Source organism: Pungitius pungitius, chromosome 3 (assembly GCF_949316345.1).
Source record: "Pungitius pungitius chromosome 3, fPunPun2.1, whole genome shotgun sequence".
NCBI lineage: Eukaryota > Metazoa > Chordata > Actinopteri > Perciformes > Gasterosteidae > Pungitius > Pungitius pungitius.
In genome coordinates, this window is record NC_084902.1 from 1,885,608 (window position 1) to 1,893,296 (window position 7,689).

Consider the following 7,689-nt stretch of genomic DNA (forward strand, 5'->3'; position numbering starts at 1 on the left):
TCTCTGGACAGAAAGGATGAAGACAACACAACATCTCTCAGCTCATTTCAGCAGATTTCTTTCAGTTCTCCGTCCGTCACTTTTCGTCCTCTCAACGTTCGGCTCCGTCTGTCGTCTCCACTCGTCTCTCCTCTGTGTTTTTATTATTATTAGAGGATTTGAGTCTGTGGGCGACTCTGATTGCTTCAGCACATGTGAGAATTCTATAAATCTGTCATCTGAAGCCTACACACACACACACACACACTGTGGACTTCAGCCAGCCGCTCAAAAGGTAATCGCATATCCCCAAAGGAGGGGAGGGGGGAATGGGGGGGAGGGGGGGTCTGTTTGTGTTACTCTCCAAAGGGAAGCGGGTCCTTTGGACAAAAGTGTCTTTCACAATAAAGGGTGAGAAGGGTCAAACTTGTCGATCACAACTGGATCCTTGTAACTGAGCACTGGGGACGTGAGACCACACACACACACACACACACACACACAAAGACAAACAACACACACACACACAAAGACAAACAACACACACAAACTCCAGACAACATCCAAACGCACACAGAGACCAGACCAGACGTTTGAAAGCTGGTCATTCAAACGAAAATATTTCTTATCCTCGGATGCCTTGCGGTGATTTATCTGCCAAACGCACAGCTGTTCTGCGGGTAAATAAAGTAGTTTTTTAAATGACAACTTGACGCCATTCCCCACAAAGGTCCCCAGTAAACCTGTCACAGACGGTGAGAGACATCCAGAAGCTGGTTTCCTGGTGACGGATTTTCGCCGCACCATTAAATGAGAAACACAATGAGTACAATGAGTTGGAGTTGACACTATGTCCCCTTTAAAGACGCGAGAGTTCTATGGTCCTGATGTCCCACGGACTCCTAATGCAGGAGCTCAGTCTTTCTGTTCATTTCAGTCTTTGATTACAAGAGAATCCCCCAAAAACCTGCAAAGTGTGGCGCACCAGTGATGCAACTCTAAGCCGCAACATCCTCTCAATTAAACAGCAACAGAGTCATACCGTCCAACTGTCCTGCTAACAGTCAGCGTGGCACAAAGTCCCCTGAAGCTCTGTCTACCTGTGTGTGTGTGTGTGTCTGTGTGTGTGTTGATGTGATCCAGGACGCGTCGTAGCGTAAAGCCACCGCTTCAAACCGCACTTAATCACACACTGCAGCGCCGAGTAAATAACTAATCACACGCACGGGGGCCGCATGAATGCTGATGCACGCACTAACGTGTTTATCAAGCAACCACGCACACACACACACACACAGACACACACACACTGTGCACATTCAAGAAATGCACACACACAAACCCATTCTGACACATGTCTCTCAGAAATGGATGGCAAATTCCATCATTTTCCACTTTGTGTAATGGTCAACCCAGTCAAACACACACACACGCATACACGCACACACCCACACACACCCCACCGTTTGTGATCTATCTCAATGACACGCCTCAACAGATTCAATCAGAGGGGAGCATTTGTTTTTTTCCTATCTGTTTTGTTTTCCTATTCACTCTCCCTTTCTACACACACACACACACACACACACACACACACACACACAGTTGGAGCCAAATAACTTTATTCTGACCGTTCCCACAGCTCTTGAGATTGAGCTAAACACAGACATACGGGACGGCACACACACACACATACACACACATACACACACACACTGACACATATACACACTGGCTGATATCATGTGTGCGTCTGTTTGTCTCAGCAGCACAAGGACAATTTCTCAAACTGAAGTATTTGTGGACAAAAACAAGAGCGAGTTTCGTCATTATTTATCTAAATTCTTTTTTTGTGAAATGTGACATTACGTCAGGAGGTTAAATGTTTGTATGTGAACCCGCCTTCTCATCAGCGGCCGCCTGAGACTCAAAACCAATTGATTTAATTTCGTTACTGCTTCCTGACGGCCACAGTCATACCCCCCCCCCCCCACCCCCTCCCACCCCCAACCCCCATGACCTCCTCCCACTGGATACGATCACCATGCGCCTCCTGCACAGGTTGATCCGCCATTCTGTCTGTTTTCATGACAGTTAATTTAGAAAACGTCCACAACCCACAGCCCCCGCCCCCCCCCCCCCCCCCTAGAGGCACAAACCCCACAGGTGGGGCCCCTGAATTGTGGCGGAGGATCCACTAATTAAAAAATAAGAAAATCCCATTCACGCGCCGCCTCTTGGCATCCGAGGCCGATTCGACGCGGCTCGATTCAATCCCCCCAAAACTGTGGGATCTCCCCGGAGGCGGCGGGATGTCGGGAGGAAAAGTCTAAATCCATCTGTTGGCGCGAGGAGCGGAGCGCCGTGTGAGCAGCAGGTTCTGCACCGCGCGGCGAGGCAGATGTTCAAAGCTAAATTAAGATGTCCCAGCTCGTTTCCTGCTGCTCCTCAACTCCACTGCCCGGATCAATTTGTGTGTGTGTGTGTGTGTGTGTGTGCGTGTGTGTCCTCGCTTCAACAGCATCCCACTTTTTATTATTTTGTCCAATCTTCTTTCTAAGTGTCCCCAGTGGACGACCAGTCTATCTTTAGATCGACAAAAACAAAGAAACACAAACAAGGTTTGACTTCCGTCAACAAAACTCGGAGGTTAGTTGATTTTATTTGACTATAAATGTATTTGTGTTTTCATTATTTTTGTGAGGAGAAATGGAGGCAGCGTCTGAAAAGTGAAACCAATCGGATGTTTCTTAAAGCTGCATTATATCAAGTAACCAGCAGGGGGCGACCCCTCTGCTCCCATAGACGTCTATGAGGAAATGACTCTACTTCTGTGTAGTGACCAGCAGGGGGCGACTCCTCTGCTCCCATAGACGTCTATGAGGAAATGACTCTACTTCTGTATAGTGACCAGCAGGGGGCGACTCCTCTGCTCCCATAGACGTCTATGAGGAAATGACTCTACTTCTGTATAGTGACCAGCAGGGGGCGACGCCTCTGCTCCCATAGACGTCTTTGAGGAAATGACTCTACTTCTGTGTAGTGACCAGCAGGGGGCGACTCCTCTGCTCCCATAGACGTCTATGAGGAAATGACTCTACTTCTGTGTAGTGACCAGCAGGGGGCGACTCCTCTGCTCCCATAGACGTCTATGAGGAAATGACTCTACTTCTGTGTAGTGACCAGCAGGGGGCGACTCCTCTGCTCCCATAGACGTCTATGAGGAAAGGACTCTACTTCTGTGTTGTGACCAGCAGGGGGCGACTCCGCTGCTCCCATAGACGTCTATGAGGAAATGACTCTACTTCTGTGTAGTGACCAGCAGGGGGCGACTCCGCTGCTCCCATAGACGTCTATGAGGAAAGGACTCTACTTCTGTGTTGTGACCAGCAGGGGGCGACTCCGCTGCTCCCATAGACGTCTATGAGGAAATGACTCTTCTTCTCTCTTGATTTATTCCCTCAGTAAACATTGTAAACTTGAGTTTATGGTCTTAGTCTCTAGTTTCAAGTCGTCTTCAATGCAGCATGATGTTCATTTAGTGATTGATGGTCCATTTAGAGTCAAACAGACCATAAAGCAGGGGATGCTTTAGGGCGGGGCTACACACTGATTGACAGGTTTCTATCACCGGCGTATACTGCCATCCATTTTTGATCCAACAGTAACTTCTAAATTGGGGAACTGACTCATAAGATCCCCCAGTGACAACTAGAAACCTTTAAATAATATTTGCTAAACTTTAAAAAAGAGAAAGCAAAAGATTCATCTGATAAACATTAAACCAGAAAAAACCTTAGCTCTCGTTGGAGCGTCCACAGAAATCCACTCAGATAAAATCGATATCTTTCATTGGCTCCTTCCAGAAAACAAGAGGTGTTTATGGGCTGTCCGGAAGAAACACAGCAAGTCAGAAGGAAATTACCAAAACAAGATGAAAAAAAGAAAACCAGAGCAATGAATCAAGCTCTGGATTCCAGATTAATCTGACAAAACACCTTTGGCTGTTAAAACCCATTTTGGGGTAAAATAACAGTGGTGACATTCTGCTACTTTTTGTCACATTATTTATTGGCGTACGTACACATTTCTTTTCTTGCATTCTTAATGGTTGGAAGTGTGGGGATGAAAAAAGTCCTGACGCACTTCCAGCGTGGGACGCTCCCACCCCGACGCCACCGGGCCTCCGTCTTCTCATTGACCCCGCCTCCTCCGCCGCCGCGCCGCTGCGAAGCACCTCGTTGAACTTCTAACGGCGCATTCAGTAATTAACACGACTTTCAGCGCACTTCGACCCGACTAATCACACGCGCACGCGCGCGCAATGATCATTTAAATAAAAGCACTTTCTCCCGCAATTAGCCTGCGTGACATTTTGTCTCTGTGTTTACTGGATGCACCAGCAGCCCTCTGTGTGTGTGTGTGTGTGTGTGTGTGTGTTAAATGAACCCCTCGGGCCCGCTTTGGCGAAGGTAACCCTCCATTACTCGTCCATTTCCTCTGCATGGCTGGCCTGTGCATTTTCGCCCGGCGCGTAATGCACTAATTACCTCTGTAAACACACACAAAGACAAACACTCCGCCGGCCGTTTACCTCGCCCTTCTCCTCTTCTTCTTCATCCTCTTCTTCTTCCTCCCTTTGTTTGTTCCCTGAGCGACAAGGACCAGAAGGGAGAGTGGGTGTGGGATGGAGGAGGGAGGGGACAATGCTTCTTCGTCTTCATCGGTGAATCCACGTGATTACATCTCTGGCGAGGGTTTCCGTCTCTTTGTTCTGGGCTTTTGGGTCGCTGCTTTGACTGCCGAGGACGCCGAGCTGTCTCCTCCTTAACGTGCTGCGAGCAGACCGACACAAAGGCACAGCCGCGTGGTCGCGTCCCCGCTCCGCTGGCGCCGGTTCCACGCGGCGACATTCCAGTGAGAGGACGGGAGGTTTCTGTGGAACCGGGTCACAGTTTACGTTAGAAGTTCAGTTATATTCTGTCTGTGGAAGCCTGTGTTTCCCGCTGGAGGACGGATCCCCTGAAGTCTCTCGGTGGAGGAAAGTGTTGTAGATTTTAAAAATCAAAGCACTTTGAGAGTAAAATTGATGAATGAAGGACTCGGGCTTGTTCTTTCGCAGCCTCAATAGTTCCATCATACGATGACGTACCGGCAAAAAAGGTGATAATAATCCAGCTGCAGACCGGGTCCAAGATCCAGAGGTTCCTGTGTACTTTCTGCAGGGAAGCATCAATGGGTTCAGTGAAGCTGAGCGGAGCCACTTAAAGCCAAAGAAAATCACACAGAGAAAGAGCGAAGGACATCGACGAGGGGTCCAAGAGGGGTCATCGTATCCTATTTTTTGTAGTTATAGGAACACTGGAAGAGACCAGCCGGATAGACGCAGTCAGGGCCTCGAAATCTCCAAAATCAGGGTCATTTGTTTAGTTATTTAAGTAAAACAACATAGTTTTTACCGCCAAATGAACGCAGTTCCCTTTATGAAAAGGCGACGTGGGGATCAGAGCAAATCTGGAGATTAATTCTGGGGTTGTAAAAGGAGCTTGTTGGATAAACGAGGAACGCACCGGGGAAAACAGATGTCACAACGAGGAGGAGGGCCGCGGCGGCTTCGCCAACTCAAACACACACACACACACACACACACACACACACACACACACACACGCGCACACACACACACACACACTGACACACACACACACGGTGTGTTTACACAGCCGGCTGCAGTACGTGGGACCAATGCAAAACCTGACCCGGGTACACATATATAATACATATATATTCAATATGTACGTATGCATATGGCTGTTATTTGATCACATGACCAGACAGACTCTTTGGATATATGCAGCAGTCAAACTAATTAATATCACTAAACTCTCTGAGCCCCTAAGCCAATTCCAATTAGTCTCCTCTAAAGCAGGTGTTATTTTCGGCTCCCTCTCATCGGCGCAGGTCACCAAACACAAACCTACGGACCTCGTCTCTGAAGCCCTTCAACAACTCTTCCAGGTTTGCCTGTTTTTATTCCAAAGCTCTTCTCCAATTCAATCCCCGTTATTCAAACAAGGGGTGAGACGTTGAGCTTCGGGTTCAAACAGCTCGACGGGTTTCCTGCTCGGACACAACAGGCTTCTGCAAAGTTAAAATCTGCTTTCAGAACAAAGCGTTACATTCATTATTTAAAAGGTACTTCGAAGAGGAGGCTCGCAGTCTCACCCTCATCATCGGCACCATGAAGCGACACAAGCAAGAGGTCACATGACCTGACACGTTGCCTAACGGTGATGAGAGGCTGGCTCGAGCCGTGGCGCCGACGTCCCGCCCCCGACATGCGCCCCGAGCCAATCACAAGCAGAGCTCCGTCTCCCAACTTTAGTGAATTTTAATTACATTTAATTAACATTTGGTAAGTAAGTGTCCGGGTCCAAACAAATGGGTGTCAACGGCCACTTCTCACCGTCTGTGTGCGAGAATTAATAATTAATATCTCAACGTATCAAGATCAAACCAAACAGAGTGTCGGCCTCTTTGTTCTTCTACGTCTCCGGCCTCCTCGGGTAACCCCGAGTTCATCCCGCCAGCGCTATGAATTGTGGGTAATTCCCTCGGGACTCACAGCGAGAGAGAAGGACCTGAAACACGTGATGACTAAACGGTGCAGAACTAAAGCTGCGACAACTTTCCCATCCATTCATCATTCATCGGTACTCATGAAATAAACCTAGAGGTTATTTCATTGCAAGGTTTGACACACACACACACACACACACACAGAGAAAGAGACACACACATACACAGATTCTCGGTGCTGCAGCAGTCTGAGGCCTTGAGGCTTTCTGCACACGTTACAATGCACACGAGGTTGGCAGGAGAAGCCAGACGTCTGTTTGGACTGGAGGGGGGGGGGAGGTGGAGGGGGGGGGGACCAACCCCCCCAACCAGCGATGAAATATGTGTGTCGGTGTGACAAAATTCCACTTGACGAGCCGCCTGTCCGATCCACCTGTCGACCCACGCGTCACGTAGGATTAAGTGGATCGGAAGATGCAGATGAAATGGAAATTATAAGTGGTGAAGTGTGTGTCTGTCCGGGGGGGGCGGGGGTTGTGGGGGGGGGGGGGGGGTGGCAGCGGCCGGTGGGCTCTGACACACTGTGGAAGTGACAAGGTAGCGACAAGTTTCCTCTGATCAGGGTTGTGCCGACTTGACAAGTTTTATTTTGACTCGGAGGCACACTGATGGACTCCATCTTTGATTTCTCACACACACACACACACACACACACACACACACACACACGTACGCACACACACACACTCCTCTCCTCCGGTTCCTGTCACTATTTCTTTTATTTTTTTTCCCCAAGGCTTTTTTTAGTTTTAAGAAGCGAATCACTTTAAATGTAAAATTCGTTTGATGGAATACGACTTTACTTCAATGAAAGTATTTAGTTGACGTTTTGTGACAAAACATCTCAGCTTCAACTAAATATCTCACAAACTAAAGAGTTTTAATGTCAATTTGAACCAAAAATGTTTATATTTTAATATTTATTCTCATTATTTACCCATGATCCTCTTTGTATATCTCTGTATAATGACATTCATCACATCCGATCTCTTGTAGAACGGTTCATACAAATAAATTAAAGGTTCGTGTCCGTTTTAAGAAAACTTTAAAAATATTTACAAAAACAGAAAT